Genomic DNA, 22,142 nt, shown 5'->3' with positions numbered 1-22,142 from the left:
CATAACGGACCAAAAATGTCTAATTTGTGAAGGCAAGAATAGGGGATGCCCCAACCTGGGGATTCAGGGGAGAACTATCAAGGAGACAGAGTCATTGTTAGTCGTAGGTAGGTTTGAAGAGCTAGCAGTTCCCCCGTCATTTCCAAAATCTAGTGGAAATTCCTCTTAGAGCTGCAGTGAAACCCCATTAAAGTGTTTCTGAAGTGAGAAGCCAGGGCTCATCAGGAAGGACTGCCCACGAAAGAAATACAACTCTATGGAGTGGTATTTCAGCTGAATGGATGATCTGAGATCCCATAGCACGAGCTCATCCCCTAAACTGTGTCAGACCACAAAGGAGGAAGGATCAGTCCAAGGTGTGCTTTGGCTATGGGATTGTAGGACATGTAGTAAAAGGATCTCAAAAGTGGATAATTGCTTTTGGGGCGATAGTGGCTGTACAGTATAAAGCATGCAAGGACACTAATTGATGGCTGAGACACAATGAACAGAGCTAGATTTTCAAACACATCAGATATTTGGAAGTATTTCTACCCTTCAGCACTTGACAGGGGAAGACCTTTTTCCAGATGAGACAAGCTTAGCACTGGCTTCCTTAGAGGAAGGCTCTCTTGGTGTCAGTTGATTATCTACCTTCCAGCTCCTAGTTTGAGTTTTAGCTGCATCAGCACATGATATCCACACAGCCTCTGGATGAAAGACTTCACTGACTGGTTAAGCTTCTGCTTGTGGTGATTGAACACCAGTTGGTGGGCACAGAAGTCTTCATTTGCATCATGTGTTTATTCTATTTAGTTCCTAATAGTGAACTTAAATCCATAAGGAGAAACATGCATCTATACTCATAAGCAATTCAGAAGATGTCCAACAGTTTGAAGTGGAAACACAAACTGTTCAGCAACATTAGAGCAAGCTCAAACACCTGAGTTAACTCAGTATTCACTACTGGAAACCTCAGGCGGAAGTGCAAAAGCTCTCTTTGGCTCATAGACAGGGGGTCCATTGCCTTGGATGAGGGACTCCAGTGATATGGTAAGATATAAGGTAGACAAAAACAGTAATATTTGAGTCTCTGTCCACCTGTGAGCCTGGGAAATCCTCTTTAAATAAGCTTTTGTTGGCTAGCTAGGTCATTCACAGTTTCTTTGCTCTTGGCTGGCTCAGGGTCCCATGCAATTCAGAGGAGGGAAGGCAATCCCGCTGTCCTGATAAAGGTCTCTTGCCTTGGGGTCTGGTCTCTAACCTGAAGTTTTCTGTGAGAATTCATGAGTCAGTAGCAGGGTCTGCCTAGCACACTGACTTTACACAGCTCATAAACTGGGAACTTCTTTTTCTTTCAAGGCTACTTCTCCTCAGCCTTATGCTCCCCTTCTCACCAGGGAAAAGTCCCTGACTTTCGATTAGTTTAAAAAGTCTCTCTGACTTTTCTGTTTCCATAGGTTTCCTTCTGAAAAGGTAGGGATCTCTTTGCTAAAGAAATTGGGGACCGTGGAGAGAAAATACTGAACTGGGATTAGTTGGAATTTGGTGGAAGAAGGAAGTATAAGGGGGAGTATCTGGGAACTGATGGATTGGGGGGCAGGGAAGAGTACTTTACAAAGTGAATGTCATAGATCACCATGTGAGGTGAAAACATTTTTAAAGGGAACTCCATTTAATTTTGGCAGCGTATTACTGAGCTGTACCCAGAAATGTGCAGGTCTATTGTGTTAGAAAACCTAGAGATGCCCTAGGAAAATGTACTAGAACATTCAGGATGGGGGAAGCAGGCCAGCCAACCTCACCTCAAGCAGAGATATAAGGACTAATCTCTCTTGTAGGATATGAATAACTCCCACTGAAGTCAAAGGCTGTCACTTGTATTTGGGGATGGGGGGAAACCAGGCTCTAGGAGGGACCCAGATAGACCTTTTCTGCATCCATTCTCATGCCTATGACCATGCCTTGTGATATTAGAAGTCCAGGGGATCAATAGCTAAAATCCAAACAAGGCAAATACCTGGAAATATTCAATTTGCCCACCTCCACCGAAGGTCAAACAGTGAATCAGAGAGAAATTGTCAGCCTAAGGATACTTGAAGATGTGTGTGTGTGTGTGTGTGTGTAAATTGCTTGTTCAAGGTTACTCACCAGTACTGGTGGACATGAACATTATGGAGGCAAACTGACAACTGCTCCATTGTTTAACTACAGTCAGCAGTGAAACTGGTCGCATGCTATGATGGCTGCTGCATGCATGTGGTTCTTTGATGTGTCACACAACTAAGTCCAGATGTCAAGAGTTAGATGTTTTGAGACAATGTAGAGTGAACAGTTAAAGATTAGACTTGCAAATCTCAAAGTACAAGATGTCAGTCTAGTGATGTTAAAACATCCACTTAGAATAAGTCACACAGTTACTGTAGCATATTATAGAGAAGAATCATGAATATGCAATCAGAAAACAGTTTTGGAGCCTGATCACCATCTCTGTCAATTACCGCAGTCACTTTCTTTGACGTTGCCTTGTCATTTTGACAGTGATTATACCTTTACATGATGTATTGCAGATATTACACTTCAGTTGTTTACAAATAGAACCATATCTTACACTTTCACTATAAGAGTAGGACGTTTTAAGTAAGGAAAACATTCCTCATAATAAGTCTTCCACTTAGGTCAGTCATGCATGAGCACAAGAGCTGCAACTGAGAAAATCATGCTATGCCACAACTATATGACACAATCAAACCTAACAATACCATTTTATACCTTAAAAGCTAAGTCAATTTGGAGTCTTACAGTCAAACGACTAGAAACTAATGTGAAGGATTTTTCAGATACTAATGCAAGTACTTTGTAAAATAGAACAGTTAAATCTATCCCCAGTAATATAAAATTTGTTGAAACAAAGTTTTAAGGAAAGCAGGAAATGACCAGTCAGTCTGTGTGTGCACTCACCTCCTCCTTCCCTTCTCACCCCTCCAAATCTCTGGCTCTTGAAAGGAGTCAGTTAAGTCTTTGGCATTTTTACAAAGGATTTAAGATCACAAACAAAAGAGAAACAAAAGATAATCTACAATTAAATCATAAAGTGATTATAATGAAAATTTCTCTCCAATCCTAAAGCAACAGCTAATTATTTATTTACTATTTAAAGTTATGGTTGTATTTGTATACCTCCATCAATTTAATTTGTTTGAGATAGGGATTGGAGGGTTAAAAAAATTGATATAACTCAGTTGTTAGTAATTAATGCTTATATTTATTATATAGATATTTACATTATGAATGTGCTCCCATATTCTAGGTAGTTGTAGTAGGCTGTGCCTTTCAGAGACCAGGTAGTGTCCCACATCAAGAATCACAGTCAGCTGGATTGAAGAGTTGGAACATACAGAATAAGTTCTGAGTAAACTTTAATAAGTTTGTTGGGACCTCCTGACTTATGTGTCCATATCAGTTGCCTCCATGTCTGATACGAAACTAGAGGTATTATATTGGTCAAGGTTCCAGGCAAAGTCTCCCGTCACACTTTAGATGAAACCTGTCAGGAACAGAAATGATATGGTAAGGGTGGTGTTGAGCACTTTCCAGATCAGAAGATGTAGGTTTTGAAACTAGCACTTTATTTTATATTGTTGCAAAAATTCTGGAGGTGTTGATAGTGACTCCATGGTTAGGGTTGTGGTGAGAAATGTATTTAAGCAGATCTGAAATCCCTGTTTCATTTTTTAATGCTAGATTTTAGTTCCCAAACTTGGCACAATAGCTCTTCAGGGAAGAATTAAAATTTCCATATAATCTTCTCAATACAGTATTTATCAACTTTGAGGGAAAACACTTTAAAATATTTCCCCTAAGAATTTGTGCGCCCTTTTCACGCACAGGTTTGAGTTCATATTGCTAAACAACCACACTAGAACTGGTCAGAATGTTTTTTCTGAAGAATATTTTGACTTTCAAAAAAAAAAACCCAACAGATTTTTTTTCAGTTTTTGGCAATCACATGACTACATGGTAAAGAGTCATTTAATTATTAGTATATATATATAAATATATAAAAAACACCCCTACGACACACCCCATCCCAATAAAATAGATATCAGTTGCACCTCTTAGCCATCTACCCAGGCATTTCAGAAAGAATCAGTACATTCAATTTCCAGTTCTCAACAAATCATTCCAATGGTTAAATCATCTCTTATCATTTTCTCCCATGTGGAACCAATTGTAAATACCCAGTACCGTTTAATCAACAGCCAATCAGAATGGAGAACAAGAGTTTATTTATTCCCAGACACCTAAACGCTGTACTTTATAGAATTCTTCCATTCTGACTGAAGTGTTTGTGCCTGGAGGGGAACTTCTGGTTCACTAGGAGGTTTAATGTTCTTGCTTTTGCCAGTGTTCATGCTTATTTGTCATGCCACTTTTTTGTGGCAGGGACAATGATTGGATAACCTGTCATCAGCATTATTGTTTCCAGCTGAAAAATGTCTAGTTCTAAGTGACAGTGGTGTGGTGATGATGAGAACTGAATGGGGTAGAGAAAGTCAATCAACACTCCTCTTTGCCCCTTCTAATGATACTTTCCCCCTCTGTAATTTTGTGCAGTACTTAGCACAGTGGTAGGTGCTATATAAAAACAAGGTGTTAGTGAATGAAGTTGAAAGGCAAACCTGATAAAATTAAATACATTTTGCATTGCCTAATTAACTGGTTGAATCCTGTGCAAAATATTATTGAGATCAAAAGCTTAGTAGCATTCGAAGATATTAATCTATATAGCCATTACGAATATGCAGTTACTGTAGATATGAAAACAAGTACAAAACCCTTATGTTTCTGGCCAGAAACCAATCACTTACCAAAGGAGGTTAGAAGAAAATTTCTTCTGTAGCCAAATTATTCCATAATTATCTGGTATGGTGGTTTTTGTACCTTCTTCTGAAGCAGCTGGTACTGGCCAAGATTGTAGATGGGTTATTGGACTACATGGACCACGGCTCACATCTGGCATGGTAATGCCCATGTTCCTATGGTAAAATAAATTGACCAATTTGCACAAACTCAGAAAACCTGTATCCATTTAAATGAAACAGAAATGTACTCATTCAGAACCTTAGACTGGATTCAAAGTTGTAAAAAGGCATTGTCCTTTTTTCAGTTTTTCAATCTGAACCAAAAAACTGGCTAAACTTATTAAAATGTGTAAGTAAATAAGTAACTAGTGGACAGAGCACTAAGCTGGGACTCGGGAGACCTGGATGCTATTTCTAGCCCTGGCGTGCAGGCTAGCCTTAGCAAGTCACATTACAGCTTTGTGCCTGAATTTCCCCATCTGTAAAATGGAGACAATGATGCTTTCCATCTTTTGTAAGGTGCTCTGATCAAAAGTGCTTTTTTAGTCTTTTTGATAACTGCTGCGTATTGAGCAGAAGTTTTCCAAGAACTAGCTATGGTGACACCAAGATCTTTTCTTGGGTGGTAACAGGTAATTTAGAACCTATCATCATATATGCATAGTTGGGATTATTTTTCCAGTGTGCATTACTTTGCACTTCTCGACATTTGAATTTCATCTCCCATTTTGTTGCCCAGTGCCCCAGTTTCATGAGAACTCTTCATGAGTAACTTCTCGCAGTCTGCTTTGGACAAAACTATCTTGAATAGTTTTGTATCGTCTGCAGACCATGCTACTTTACTATTCACCCCCTTTTCCAGATCATTAGTGAGTATGTTGAACAGCACAGAACCTAGTACAGATCCTTGGGGGATCCTGCTGTTTGCCTTTCTCGATTGTCAAAACTGAGCATTTATTCCTACCTTATCTTTAAAAAAGTGACTGATGCATGAGAGGACCTTCCCTCTTACCCCGTAGCTACTTCATTTCCTTAAGAGCCTTTGGTGAGGACTTTGTCAAAGGCTTTCTGAAAATCAAAGTACACTGTGTCAACTGGATCATCCTTATCCACATGCTTGTTGACTCCCTCAAAGAATTCTAAAATATTGGTGAGGTATGACTTCCTTTTACAAAGCTGTGTTTGACTCTTCCCCAACAAATCATGTTTATCTGTGTGTATTATAATTATGTTCTTTACTATAGTTTTCTATCAGTTTGCCCCCTATTGTAGTGAAGTTCATTAGCCTGTAATTGCCAGATTTCTGGAGGAGCCCTTTTTAAAAATCGGTGTTACATTAGTTATTTTCCAGTCATCTGGTACATCTGATTTCAGTGATAGGTTACATACAATAGTTAGTAGTTCTACAATTTCATATTTGAGTTCCTTCAGAACTCTTGGATGAATACCATCAGGTACTGGTGACTTATTACTGTTTATCAATTTGTTCTAAATCCTCTTCTATTGACAGTTAACATTCATGGCTTCAAATTTTCACGAATCTGAATGACATTCGTTGCAATCTGAAAAAAAAAAAAAGAAAAGAAAAGTTCTGCCTATTGTCCCTTTCACGAATTTAATGCCCAGAAACAGAATTATTTTTGCTGGAGAATTAGCTTCAAATTTGTTCCAGAGGTGTTCGCTCACCGAAGAAAATGCTTAATTGCATTCCTTAATGGTAGCAAATACCTACTCACATTCACAGGTTTTTAAAAGGAACTTTATTCTTGCTTAGGACGAGACGATTAGGTCCCACATCAAACAAACATCCAGGCCATAGAATTTCACCAAATGTTCCTGCATCAACCCCATCATTTCTGGTTAAGCTTGAGCATATATTTTAGAAAGGCATCTGATCTTGATTTAAAGTACTGAAGATTCCTCCACCTCCTTAGTTAAATTGTTCCAACGTTTAATTACCCTCACTGATTTAAAAGAAAATTGTGCACATCATTTCTTCTACTTGTTATAGAAACAGTACAATAAATAAAGTTTCAGATGAAATTGATTGTTAGGCCAAACCCACCCTATCCAGCTCATCAGAATGCTATATCATAGTCTGCTGGCTTGCTGGGAACAGGTATCAATGGTTCCACTCACCTTCCAAGTCTAACTAGCTTGGACTACTTGGATTTGAAATCAGAGTTTTCCTTCTCCTAGACAGAATTGCCTCAAGACGCAAAGCGAGCCCCATTTGCCTCAGTGTGAAGGTTGTGACATTGGGCGATCTAGCATTAAGCTCTTTAGCTTATGCAGATGGCACTGGACAACTGGCAAACAAGAATTAATGACTGTGATGTTCGCTACCTTGGAAAATTGATATAGTTGACTTGAACTTACAATAACTTCCAAGAAGAAGAAGTGTTTGCGTCTTGGAAAGGGAGAAAAAGATAAAGTGTTTAAATGCAGCAGCAGCAAAGTCACAAGAAAAAATAGTCTTATGTGCACCTAGGAAGTCTGATCAGAGCCACTAGGTCCCTCAAGGATGAGGCTAACAGCTTTAGCTACAAGTGTTGCACTGAAGCTGATGAAATTATGGATTGATAAAAAACATAGTGAAAAATTTACCATACCAGTTTACTAACAGTATTACTGTATGGTCTGCAAGCAGCTGCATTAAATGGAACAGACATCAGAAGCTGCAGGCAATAGAGATGAGTGTTTTTTGGAAGATGGCAGGTATAAATTGAATAGAATAGAATATAGAATGATTTCAAGACAAATGAAGTAGTTAGAAGGAGAGTAGGATGTGAACTCAGGGTACAGGCCTGGCTGCAATTATAAAGATTGGTAGGGACACTGCAAAAGACAAACAGATGATAGGATTGCAAAGAAAATTATGCAAACACAACCAAGGTCAGTCCAGCCTAGAAGCTGACCAGTGGCTAGATGGCAAGATATCATATGCAGAGACCTGACCAAGCTGGGCTTCATTGAGGAACAAGCCATGGGCAAGAATGAATGGTGACACTGAACTGCTCTTTATGTCTCCAAAGATGCTTTGGGACTAGAAGAAGAGACATTATTTATAGTCTAAATTTGACTTGTAGTCTGAATTCAGTGTTTGAATAATGGTATATTGTGGAAACCCAGAGAAAAACCTGGGCGCATCTAATTGTAGCTGTTTCAGCTAACACATCAGAAGGCAAGTTTGGGGTGTTTGTGTTTTGGGTGATTGATCATGGCACATCTCAGGGGTGATGGCATTGTATGTTTTGAAGTGATGTTATTTGTTTCAGAAGAAGCATTTTCAGGAAGAGCTTTATGGAAGTATAGCTTTGACGATGCTGTGTTGCACTACAATGGTCTTTCTAGCAGACTTTCAAGAGCAATGTCCCTCTTTTGATATCACTTTTTGAAAAGTTCTAGAGTAATCATTCCTTTCCTGGCTAGCTCTGAGGGCTGATACAAAAGTGGGTGGGGCCATGGAACTGTTTATCCATCCAGGTTCTGATATGCTCACGTCAGCACAGTATGTGAGCTGTTTCCTTATAGCCCACCCCCTTTCAGATACCTAATATCAGCAGAGACATTAAGACAGATTGCACTCCCCTTTTGCCTTTCTAACAGAATGTTGTTAGAAATATTTTTGAGCCTATGAGACTAACAGCTAGGCTAAACTACCAAAGATATCAAAAGTGTCATGATGAAGATGACTTGGTGGGCTAGTAATAGTGTTCTATTGTGTATCCAGAAGGTCTGAATTTGATTTCCGTCCTTATCTAGGTTCCCCAGTAGATAAGAATTTGGGATAGTGTTAAAATAGCATGCCCTGCCCCTGAGAGAGAAGGGAGCCTCTTATATTTATCTGATTACAATGCAGCATTGATAGTCTTGAAGAGCCCTCACTGCTCACCTGAAAGGGTATAAAACCATTAAAATTAGAGTACTTGTGGCACCTTAGAGACTAACAAATTTATTTGGGCATAAACTTTCATGGGCTAAAGCACATTTCATCAGATGCATGCAGTGGAAAATACAGTAGAAAGATATATATATGTATTCAGAGAACATGAAAAAATGAGTGTTGGTATGAATTAGAGGGCTCTTAGGGATCCATAGGGTCCATCCAGCACCTTTTGCATTTGCACAGAGCTGCATAGTTGTACTGTCTGAATGTTTACAGATCAAGCACAAATATTCACAGACTAAATTTTACATTTAAACATGTGGGTATTCACCCCAGAAGTGCTTGTGCAGTCATCCCACCAGAGAAGAGAAACAAATCATGTGGCTTATCTGAACAATCACAGTTAACCAGCAAATTGTTTGTGAATATAGGGTATCAGAATTTAACAAAAATTGCGATAAATATTCATTGTATACTTTCCTATAACAAATACATTCATGGAAACTGAGAACTGCTTGCACACATTCTGCGAGTGGGGTGGGGGGCCTGATTCATCAGATAAATTACTACTTGCAAATTAATCACTCCACTCTAGTTCTGGTGAATAAACAGGGTGGGGGAGATCTGTTGGCAACAAGAAAGATCTGATCTCTCCAGAGAAAAACTAGCAGAATTATTTTTGGCATACAAAAAAACCTTTCTTCTAGTTCTGCTTCCACTAGTGCTCTCTATAAAAGCATGCAGTACCTGTTGTACATCTCCAGCAGTGAAACAATAATGATATTCTGGTCATTAATTCCTGGACTGTTTATCTGCTTGTTTACTCTCCAACAAAATGATTGCTGTTTAATTATACTACAAATAGGTTTTGCCAGCCAATTGTACAGCAGATGTTATTTACTCCCAAAACAATCCTCATAAGACCAATGCTGCACATGTAACAAACCAAAATGTATTCTATCAAGTCACAGGCAACATTCACAGCCGTCCAGCCAGTCTTTTAACTATCGTGAACTTATCCTAGCCCCTTTCCACTTCAGGATTGACCAGATTCACATTCATTAATAAGGCATATACACTCATACAGAGCAGATAACACATAGTTATCCTCAGTGAAAACATTCGTTTAAAAAAATGTAAACCTTCTGGGCCAGATCTGTAACTGGTGTAAATGGGCCTATTTTCTTTGAAGTCAATGGAGCTATATGGATTTATACCTGCTGGTTCTCGAGCTATAAATATCCACCTTCACTTTCTTTTATTGAAATATACATAGCAGACTCCCTCACACACCCCTCCAACTTCACCTACTGCATATGGTCCAATCTCCAGGACATCACTGCAACAGAGGGAAAAAATATCCAAGTAAATGCCCACAAGCACATAGGAGGCTAAATAACCCCAGCAGGTCTCAAAAGCATTGTTACCTTCTCAAATTCATAATCATCATAAAGGAAACATTGTTATGGATGTTATTGGTGTTGCAGGTATTTTAATGAGCGACAATAAGAATAGTTAAAAAGTTAAAACTCCATAATCAAGGAGGTAAACAAATCCAAATTAAATGTAAAATAGGTTTCTATAATTACAATGATTTCAAGGAAATAGAGGCAGACACCCGGAGATTCTCTCTTGGCTTGTGACTCCTCATACTCTAAACAAGACAACTGGAGGAGGTGTGGGTGAGAGCGGCAGCTTTATAAATCAGTCTAATGAGATGGTCAATCTGCATCTGTCATCCCTGTGGCTCAGGCATTCTATTGCTACTGCAGCTGCTTCTACAAATGTCTCTTGTATATAGCAGGGCACATCTGGAGGTCCTTACTCAATTTTTACTCCAATAACCTCTCGTTGATTTAATGAGAGTTTCTCCTGAGTAAAGACTGTGTTAATATTGAGGGCTAGATGAGAGATCTTTGTGCAGGGCTGCGCAAGAAACCCTCTCCCCTGCCTTCTGCAACTTCCTGCACTCATCTAATGAAATCAGTCCCTGTGTGCTGGGGAGCTCAGGGACCGGGCACTCCTGTCCTACCAAAAGATCAAGCCAAAACAAGGATGTGGGATGGAGGTATGATCCTCCCACATCAAGCCATAGAGCAGGGCAGGCACACTGTGGGGGACAGCAAACTATTCCATGCTATAGCATAGAACTTATTGCTCACCTCCATGCACAAAGAGCGGCAGACACTTAGCAATTTGTAGCTCAAATAGGCTCAGTCTCCCTCGTGCTCTTATAGGAGTGGTGGTTTTGTTTCTTGGGGTTTTTTGTTTGTTTGTTTGTTTGTTGGCGTAGAGGGCGGAAACCTGTCTTTTCCATTCCTCTGTCATTTACTGCTGCTTCTATTTGCTCTATGGTATTGAGATTGACTGTTCTGCTCTCCCTGATCAGGGTTCTTCTTAAGGTTTCTATTGGATGCCTTCATTTCCTCACACCAGTTGGCTTCCACTTGACAGCTTCATGTGGAAGCCTGTTATGTGGGAGTTTTGGCATCCAGAGTACATGCCCCAGACAGGGCTGGCGCCAGTTTTTTTGCCACCCCAAGCAGCGAAGGGAAAAAAAAAACAACCCAAGCCTGGTTGAGCTGCCACCGAAGTGCCGCCAAAGAGGAAGAGAGGGACTGCAGGGCCCGCCACCGAATTGCCACCGAAGACCCGGATGTGTCACCCTAATGACAGACGGAGTGCCGCCCCTTTCTACTGGCCACCCCAGGTACCTGCTTCCTTCTCCAGCTAATGCAGATGGTGGTTGATTTGATCTTTCATTTGGCCATCTAGTGAATTCCATGCTTCTTAAAATAGATCTTTGTGAGGTAACAGCATTCTTGCAAGAACTATGTTGGACACTAAGCACAATTCAGAGTGTCTCAACATTTTGGTTTATGGTTCCCAAACCATGGTCTTTCTATTCCTTGGTTGTTACATCCTGCTTTAGCATCAGAGTCAGCCATCACATGTCCTGTTTAGATCTGCCAATTACACTTTGGTGAACTCATCTTTATCCTCATCACTATGTTTCTCTGCAGGAGCACAGCACTGTATGATTGATATCTTTAAAACTCTGGTTTGGAATCTAGTGCTTATGAAGCATTGATTGATAAGTTCCCAATTGATGAGTGATTTTTTTTCCTCAGAAGGTCAGAGTGAGCACTACTTCCTCTGAGTATTTGCTATCACTATGACCTGAGCCAATGAGATGTTTCTTCTCTTGCTTGAAGCACTTCTTATCTGCACGCACCCATTTGCTCTGATTGGTGCCCAGATTTCAAGTCTATAGCTGTCCAGCTCCCACATGTTCTGTGAGATCTTTGATATTTGAAACATTGTTCTCACATTCCAATAATCAACTCTGAAGTGTTTTTTTGCTGTTAGCATCAAACTTCCAGGGCACCCGGACTGGCTTTCACCCGAAGCCTTCATACTGCATGCGGGGTTGGCAGTGTTCTCTTTTTTACCAGAGTGGTAGCCGAGTTTTATTTCTATAACTATTGATGCAACTCCAGTAACCACAATGATCTAGCCCTGAGCATAAGCTTCAGAATTTGTCCCTTTGTATGTATGTGTTTATGTATGTATCTTTCTTTCTTATGAATGTACAAAGCAAAAGTGAATTATAAAATAATAAAGATTATAGGTTGGCAGCTCTTCTGACTAATCAAAATGTCACTTGTATCCGTAAGGGGGACAGGACTACTCAGCTTCGTAAATCTCTCCTTTTCAGTAAGCCCAAGGTGAAAACCTTCATCAGCTAAGAGACATCAGTGAGCGTTCATTGATGTAAATGTACATTACCTTACCCAGCGCTAGTGGATGCAGCTGTAGGAGTCTCCTGACTGAGACACAAGCATCTGGCTATGTTAGTAAACAGTCTGGCAGTAAAATGTGTCAGTTTATAGCAGAGCTGAGAGAAGCTGCCACCTTTCTCTTCACAAATTTTCACAGCAAAATGGTGACATTTTGCAAAGTTTACATGCCACAACCTTACCCTTAATTCTTCTGAAGCTGTCATTCCTCCAGATTTTTCTAACATTTACACAAAATTTCACAAATTTTTAAATTGATCAAATAGCGGAAACCTCTTGTTCTATAAAAGTGAATTGTGTCAAAGAAAGTTCCTTTTCCATTCCTGGGAGTGGAAGACCAGAGTTAAGTGTTTACTAGTAATAACTGACATTTGCATTAGGTATTACTCGCATAATCAGTTCAAACAATATTGCAGCACATAGGGACATGTCTTCATGTAGCAATAACAATACTACTTAACATTAATATATATCACTTCACACCTTTAAAGAACAATATGACTAACTAATTAATCCTCAGAATAAACCTTGGAAGGTAGATATGAATTATTATGTCCATTTTACAGATGGGAAAAGTGCAGGTACATCTACATTGCACACTCCTTTCAGTGGGGCATAGAGTACATACACTACACACCCACAGTATGTGTATAAATGGCAGTAAAGATGGTGATGCACTGCTTAGGCAACTAGAGTAAAGACACTCCTGAACCCTGTGGGTATTTACACATACATACCCACAGGGTTCAGTAGTTGCCTGATCTGTTGATTGTGTGCTAATTATATTGATTATTTAAGAATTTTCCTCTAACATTCTGAGGTTTGGTAGGTTCTTTTCCCAAGATCAAGCCCAGTATTGTTAGAATTCCTGTTTATTTGGGAACCCCAATGTGCATAGTTGCTACACTTAGGAAAAACCTTCTGAATTTGCAATAGTTTTATTAATGCTATTAGTAAAGTTATAAATACTTCACCCCAGGAAGATGGAAACAATACAGAATGTATATCTGAGCATCCATATGTTTGCACCATCCCTTGCAGAACAACCTGAAGTCTTAGTCTTTATCTGCCTCACCATCATCATCATCACCACCTTCCTTGTCACCATCACCAGTAGTCGTTGTCATCCTGCTATCTCTCAAGGCACACAGATTGTGATGCAATTTTTATAATGTATTGTGCAGACACTGTTATGTAGGCATTAGAATGAATATTCAGTAGGGGTTTCATCCCCTTTTCCTTATTTGTAGTCCCTCACCCTACTAATGTTATAAGTTACTAGGCCTTTTATCTCAAGCCTATTAGCATATCCATCAATTAGTTACCACAGCACTCTGATGGTCAGACATGCGCTGATTTGCCTAATTTAAAATATCCCCAACTGTATAAACTAGCAGTTTGTGGTTACCTGTCTGCAGTTTAGTCATTACAGCATTCTGTCGTACAATCTAGGGTTACTCCTGGTTAGCTGCTTATGCTAAGGCTTTTGGGCCTATGTCTTGTTTAGCTAAGCTGTTGTCTGACAGGACCGGTGGGCTCATTACATTACTGATTTAATATATGCCCGTGCCTTACCTTGCATATACCTATAGTCTACACTCGGGTATGTACCTACAGGATTTGCTAATTACCCAAGCAGTGCCTCTCCAACTACACTGCTAAAAATAGGGTTATTTTTAGCAGCGTAGTGTCCCACTGCCTCCCCGATGTGGAGTATTTCCCCCATGCCTTGTCTCTGCTAGCATCTTTCACTGATGTATAGCTACCCACCGCAGCACGGTCACAGCCTGCTTTTCACGGAGGCATGTAGCTACACCTACCTCTTGCAGAGCACATATGGTATGCAACATAGCAACAGTCTGAGACACAGAGCCATTGAGGCCAAGAGCCACAAAGCTGCCTAAATCCCCAGGTTGGGACTCCACTGCTGAATTCCCACTCAGCTGCCACCTAACCCTGTAGGCACCTACATTAACTCTGGCCCTATGTTTTTGCTGTAGAAGTTTCCACCTCAGAGCGTGCTGCCTCACTCTAGGTGTCTGGACACCCATCTCCTGCCTAAGCCCCAGAACTATCCATGAACCAGAGGAAGAGAGTGTTCATCTGCCAAACTTTCATGTGGGGCACTAACCAGTAGGCATGTTCAGAGGTCACCTAGCAGATCAGGGCCCATTCAAAATCTGACCACAGGAAAAGGAGGCTGTGGTGTGCTCCTTATAACCCAGTGGTTAGTGCATTCACCTGGGGAGTGGGAGACCCAGGGTCAATTCCCTCTTCTGTGCCAAAGGGGAGAAAGGATTTGAATAGGGGCCTCCTACCTCTCAGGAGAGTGCTCTAACCTCTGAGCTATGGGATAGTGTGGTGTAAGAATTAATCGATCTCTCCTGCTGAAGTTGTTCTACTGTGGATAAATAGAGTCATTGGCATAGTGGGGGCTGGACCTAACATTTTCCACTTTCCAAGTGGGTGCCAAACCACCAGGCTCAAGAGTCAATCAATCTCAGGATCATTCTCTGGCCCATGACTCTTTAACTTATACACAGTGGAGCAGCTTCAACAGGAGAGAATGAGAGAGTGTCCCCAGTATATCCCAGAGCTCTGTGGTTTGAGCACTCTCCTGAGTGATTTGGGAGACCTGTATTCAAATCCTTTTTCTCCTTCAGGCTTGGTTGAGGGGAGGAGGGAATTAAACCTGGGTTGCCCACATCCCAGGTAAGCGTTGGGCTAAAAGTTATAAGAGGGGCTCTTCCTCTGTCTGTGTAGTGTGCAGTGAAATACCTGCCTCACTCATTCTCACGATAAATTACTTCACACCTAAACCATCTGACTCCAGGAGAGGGGTTCCCAGTTATGGAGGGCAAACAGCTAGGTGTGATCTTCAAGAGGCAGGGTTGGCTTTGTGGATCCCATTTTTAGGCATCTTTTCTCCCCGTTGATTGTATAGCGTCTAGGCACCTAATCTGGGCTTTGTGGATCTCAGCGGCATTTCTGTGATTTTTTTTCCTAGGCTCCCCTTGTGGATCTGTACCTGAATGACTTATCCAAGGCCAAACATGACCTTAATGGTGAATTAGGCCAGGACACCGGGATTAATATAAACTTATGCAAGCAGAAAGCTATTAGAGCTTCAGTTTTCTGTCACATACTGATACTTACAGGAGCACATTGATCACTGGTACTACGCTGAGGCATTATTTATTCCTGATTAAGGGCCCAATCCAATTCTTATTGAAGTTAGTGAATAAAGGCCTTTTTTTTTTTAAATTGAAAAATGTTGACCGCTCTTCCAATTGCTCTGGGTACCTCAATTTTTTGAAACCTTCTGGAAGGCTGATTTTCAGAAAACATTTATCATCTGCCCTCTGAATATCTGACCCCCTCTTATAGCCTCTTAGGTTAATCACCCACCCCCCACAGGAAGCACCTAAAATCACTAGTCAAAGCTTGGCCTGGCCTGCCAGACTGTACACTGAATAGGTGGCACATAAACAGCTCAGTGATGTCTAGAATTGCTTGGAAGTATATTAGAGGCCTGTGATAGTACAGCTACTCCAGGTTGCAAGAATTGTAGGTTCCTGTGTCAATGAAGCCCCTTCCTCTTTGGGTCACCATTGCAGAGTGACTTTTGAGAGTACACAGCAATGTGTGTTGTATATAAAGATAGAGAACTCCAGGGAGGGAGGGCAGGTGGCGGATTTTTCTTCTCTTTCCTTGCCTGTAGCTGCTTCCTAACATCAATGGCAGAGAAACATCTTTGCCATCTCAATTCTCTCTCTCTCATTTTTAACCATCCGACTCCATAAAATTTCCCATGAAGTCCTTGGGGTCAATGATCTGGTAGGCATATATAGGTTTCAGCACACAACACCATATTTAACTTTCTGTTAACAAGAGTCATGTTCCTATTCCTAGTGGCTTCCTTTATGCACAATGAGCTGAAAATGTACCCTATAATGAATGTTCTGTCACCAGGAATAGTATGCAGGAGCTCCTGTTATAGTCTTTTATGGAGGATCAGCAAACAAAATGTTTCCAGTGAGGGTTTTTCTCTATTATAAAACAACAGTCTTTGGTAGATTTTATTGAGCATCTAAAAGCAGGAAAACAGCTTGTTCCATGAAAAATTCTTCCTTTTCTGCAGCCAAGAAATCACTGGTCTGATGTTAAGGGCCAGCTATTAGTCTTTCTTCAGCTGAGCAGGTGGCAACTGTGCTGTATTCCAATTCAGTTCCCCAGGGTCAGAGCTGTGAACCTGGGTAATGACTGTGTTTATGCTGTGCCTGGCTTAAAAGTCTACAGAGAAATATTCTTTCTTGTATCTCATTGAAAAACCAGTCGGGCACAGAAAGACTTAGTTCTTGCTTCTTGTCTGTAGTATATTTCTTGAGTTTTAACTTGACGTCAGATAGTTGTGGTCTCACTTCACAGCTGATCAAAGCAAATAGAATCTTTCAAAAAACACATGTCCTCCTCTCTGAGGGCCAATCATTTTTTTAAAAGTTTCCACTGAACTGGAGAACTCAGAATTTACAACCCACTGAAAGTCTGTTATCTGCTGACCAGTAGCTTGAAGATTGAGTACCTTTTTTAAAAGCCCCCTTTCTGCAGATAAAATAAACTGTGATTGGAAAGCAAAGGTGTTTGCACCTCAAACCACTTTTGCATTTACAGTCAGTTCATTAGAGATGTGAGCTCCCAGCTTTGTAACCTCAATTCAAGTGTGAGTGCAAAAAAAAAAAAAAAAAAAAAAAGTGGGCAAAATTTTGCGAGAACTTGTTTGCTGTTATGAAAAACTGGTATTAAAGGTGCCAGAAGGTTAAAAAGCAAGAGTGCAGTGGTAGAGACCAGAATCACTGCCAGCAGGCAACTCTAATAAAAAGGACAGATAGGTGAGAGAGATTAGTATTAATTATATAGCACCACAGGTGTGCATGGAACTTTATAGGAAAAGATGAAGACACTGTACTTGATTCTTCATTGTTGTGCACCTTGTGGAGTAACTTACACCTCTGCAGAGTGAGTTGCTAAGTATGTGTAAAATGCCACCAAATCAGAATGGTGGCATTTCATACTCACTTTCCATAAGTATAAAAAAGTACACAAACTGCAAGTACACAAACTGGAGTATCAGGGTCAATGTCTCTGCCCCAATAGTGCAGTTGGAATAAGACATGATTAAAGAACAATAGACATTCATAGGCAAAAAGAATGGGAAAATGCAAACTTTGGGTATAATTTTCCAAGCAGGCCTTTGCAACACACAGAAATTGCACCACTTTATTTTAAATTGGTGCAAAGCCACATATGGACACTTTTTTCAGTTTAAGTGTGGCTTATTTTAATTTAGTTTAAATCTATTCCTGAGTAACCTAAGCTAACTCACTGCAAGCCAGGTTTGTATCTATTTGAGTGCCACATAGCCTGTTGCACATATTTAGCTAAGTCAATTTTAAATCACACCTTTAATTAAACCAGTGCAGGTCTGCATGCAATGAGACACTAGTTATATCTTAAATCACTGTACAGGTTTTGTTAGAAATGTTAAGTATTGCTTCTATTAAAGAAAGAAGCATGTTTCCCTGGAAGATTAGAGTTGACAAGATTTGTAGACATGTATTTTAAGAAAATATTTAAATAAGTAAAGGGTAGACAATAAGTATATGCAATGGAGAAGACTGCCACACATGAGGGGCAACATGGAACAATGAGGAAAAAATGATTGTGGGAGACGAGTAGTGGGGGCTTACTCAACTTGGGACAAGAGCTGGCAGGGACAAAGATGGCTTCATACCATACCTCCCTGCCAATCCTGTGGCAAGCCAGGGCGACTTCAGTCACCAGGCAAAGCAAAACTAACCTTAGTCCTGGTCTAAAGTCTGCTGGCTGATAACAGGCCATTACATTAGCCTGGGATTTCCAGCATACCACGCCAGCAATTAGGGAGCATAAACTACCTCATTAAATATGAAAAGATGTGGGGCTTTGAAACCCAAAATAAAACCAGATTAAGTTTATAGGTCTGTGACAGAATCTTTATTACACTTGTAACATATGCAGTTCTTCTGTTATTTACTAACAGTAAGGACAGTCAAACTGGAAGACTAGGCTAAACCAACCAGCATAGCCAGAGTGACAAACACTTAAGCAGCTATAAACATTTATTCTGGTATTGCATCTGCTAGCGCACAGCAATATCACAACAAAGCAATTTTTAACACAGTAGTATCTTCTGGGAAATATTCCACTGTTGCATTATCACCAGTGCAGCTGCGGCAATGGTAGTAACTATGGGAACTCCATTGTGTCATTCAGAACCTTACAGAATCATTGAAATGGAGGGAATGAAATGTTTCCACTGAGGTGGAAACAAGAAAATATGATATAGGGTAAATGCCAATGGCCCACCTACTCTAGTACTTCCATCATTGTTCCCAGGGTTTGAGTGGCAATAGTGGCAAAGAAAGGATGGTGAATTTTCTGAACAATTCCAGTCTTTATGGGTCAGCCATATTGCTTTCTGGGATCTGCTGCTCATTGTTCTAGTGGGGTGGGGAACAAAGGAACCCCTGCTAGTACAGTGAATTAAAGCTGTTCTTTAGATGTACATCTATTGTTTTGGATAACATGAAATTGTTCCATCAAGAATTATAATGCAGTATCCTACTGTCACCGTGCCTCTGTGGGTCACAACTGAGAATACCAAATCCAGGATAAACTGCTAAGAAATAGGGCAGACACACCCCAAAATTGGTGGTTATTCTCCCATAAGATATATCAAACCAGCAACAAAATTAAACTTCTGTTTCACCGTACTGACTAACAAGAAGTCAGAAAAGTAGTTTCCTTAGGTATTCCAGTCCTTGTATCACGACCAAAAAGACTAGACAAAGATGAGTGGTTCTTTAAAACCAGTTTAATCAAATAAAAGGTTCTTCTGATCCCAAAGAACCAGCCACACACCCAGGTCAATATACAACTCAGATCTTTCCTAGTAATCATGCTGTTGCCAATCCTTTAGTATCTAAAATCTGAAGGTTTATGTATAAAAAAGAAAGAAAGGTGAGAGTTAAAATTGGTTAAAGAAATCAAATACATACAATAAATGCAAAGTTCTTGGATCAGGCTTGTTAAGTTTCTGTTTGCTGCCAAATCATGGGAAAGTCCTCAGTCCCTTTGTTAGAATGTTCCCATTAGTGTAAATTCACAGTTCAGAGGTTTGAGCAGGAAAGAGGCAAAATGAAGATGTTTCCTGGGCCTTTTATAGCTTCCGCCATGTGGAAGGAAATCCATTGTTTCAAACAAAGCCCTCAGCACAGCTAATGGAAAGTTACAGGAAGCAAGATGGTGCTTGGAGTCATGGGGCAAGTCACATGTCCATGCATGATTTCGCTTAATCATAGCAGGAAAGTCCATTTAGTGTAGATGAGCGTCTTCCATTGTGAGTTAAGTGTTCTTTAATGGGCCATTCAACTCAAATAGTTCCTTCACAATGTGCAGGCTAAATACCTTGTGGGTGTTACCCCAGAAGTTAACATATTTGAAATACAGGTATAGAGTAGGGCTGTCAAGTGAGATACAGCATGGCCAGAATGTTTCAGAGTAGCAGCCGTGTTAGTCTGTATTCGCAAAAAGAAAAGGAGTACTTGTAGCTCACGAAAGCTTATGCTCTAATAAAAATGGCCAGAAGGCAGCAGGAGAGTGATCTAGGAGAGATATGTAAATCCCAGGATGAGGAGAAGCCTTGTTTCCTGTAGAGGGAAGAAAGGTTTCTATAGATTAATTAAAAGCACCTGAAGCCAATTAGATCAGCTGAAGCTAGTCACCTGATAAAAACCCCCTGCTTCAATCAGCTAGGGGAAGGAGTTAGAGCAGAGTACAGCTTAGAGGAGTTGAAGTAGAGGAGAGTTTAGAGAAGTGCAGTGGCTGGCTAGAAGACCAAGACCCTAGGTAAAGAGACACCCAGCTTGGGGGGTGGAGAGTGGGAGAGAAGCCCCACAAGCTGAAAAGCAAGAGAGGGAAGTAGCCCAGGGGAAGGAAACACTAGTTCAAGTGGTTTACCACTATCCCTAAGGCCGCTGGGCTGGGACCCAGAGTAGAGGTTACTAGTGGGACAGTAGATACCCTAGTTCAGGGGCAGGAAACTGCCCTGAACCCCCTTCCTCCCCCCAAGAAGAGGACGCGCGGGACCCATCACAATCGTACCAGCAATTTGTCACACAAGCAATTCAAAAAATTAATTGATTGCGTGATTAAAAAATTAATCATGTGATTAATTGCACTGTTAAACAATAATAGAATACCATTTATTTAAATATTTTGGATGTTTTCTACATTTTCAAATATATTGATTTCAATTACAACACAGAATTCAGTTCTCACTTTATATTTATTTTTGATTACAAGTATTTTCACTGTAAAAAACAAAAGAAATAGTATTTTTCAATTCAACTAATGCAAATACTGTAGTGCAATCTCTTTATCATGAAAGTTGAACTTACAAATGTAGATTCTTTTTGTTACATAACTGCACTCAAAAATAAAACAATGTAAAATTTTAGAGCCTGCAAATCCACTCAGTCCTACTTCTTGTTCAGCCAATCGCTCAGACAAACAAGTATGTTTACATTTGCAGGAGATAATGCTGCCCGCTTCTTGTTTACAATGTCACCTGAAAGTGAGAACAGACATTCTCATGGCACTGTTGTAGCCAGTGTTGCAAGATATTTACATGCCAGATGTGCTAATGATTCGTATGTCCCTTCATGCTTCAAACACCATTCCAGGGGACACGTGTGCATGCTGATGACTGGTTCTGCTTGATGACAATCCAAAGCAGTGTGGACCAACAAATGTTTATTTTCATTCTCTGAGTCAGATGCCATCAGTAGAAGGCTGATTTTCTTTCTTGGTGGTTCAGGTTCTGCAGTTTCCGCATTGGAGTGTTGCTCTTAAGACTTCTGAAAGGATACTCCACACCTTATCCCTCTCAGATTTTCGAAGGCACTTCAGATTCTTAAATCTTGGGTCAAATGCTGTAGCTATCTTTAGAAATCTCACACTGGTACCTTCTTTGCATTTTGTCAAATCTGCAGTGAAAGTGTTCTTAAAATGAACATGTGCTGGGTCATCATCCAAGATTGCTATAACATGAAATATATGCCAGAATGTGGGTAAAACAGAACAGAGGACATACAATTTTCCCCCAAGGAGTTCAGTCACAAATTTAATTAACACATTATTTTTTTAATGAGCATGATCAGCATGGAAGCATGTCCTGTGGAATGGTGGCCGAAGCATGAAGGGGCATTTGAATGTTTAGCATATCTGGCACATAAATACTTTGCAATGCTGGCTACAAAGCAAATGCGTGTTCTCAATTTCTGGTGATATTGTAAATAAGAAGAGGGCAGCATTATCTTCCGTAAATGTAAATAAACTTGTTTGTCTTAGCGATTAGCTGAACAAGAAGTAGGACTGAGTGGACTTGTAGGCTCTAAAGTTTTCTATTGTTTTATTTTTGAATGCAGGGGGGTTTTTGTACGTAATTCTACATTTGTACATTCAACTTCCATGATAAAGAGATTGCACGACAGTACTTGTATTAAGTGA

General features: G+C 40.2%; 1 long non-coding RNA gene across 1 annotated transcript in view; it reads right to left on the bottom strand.

The window, feature by feature from the left end:
• Window positions 1-3,278: 3,278 nt before the first annotated feature.
• The window catches only part of LOC119856248, a 92,338-nt gene continuing 73,474 nt past the window's right edge, over window positions 3,279-22,142 (bottom strand). The window contains exons 2-3 of the long non-coding RNA XR_005293223.2: window positions 4,851-5,018; window positions 3,279-3,526 (exon numbers count right to left, since the gene is read on the bottom strand). This is a non-coding gene — a long non-coding RNA (uncharacterized LOC119856248). The remainder of the gene's footprint in view (window positions 3,527-4,850; window positions 5,019-22,142) is intronic.

Source organism: Dermochelys coriacea, chromosome 5, assembly GCF_009764565.3.
Source record: "Dermochelys coriacea isolate rDerCor1 chromosome 5, rDerCor1.pri.v4, whole genome shotgun sequence".
NCBI lineage: Eukaryota > Metazoa > Chordata > Testudines > Dermochelyidae > Dermochelys > Dermochelys coriacea.
Note: the sequence above shows the minus strand (reverse complement) of the source record. Positions and strands in the feature narration are given on the sequence as shown.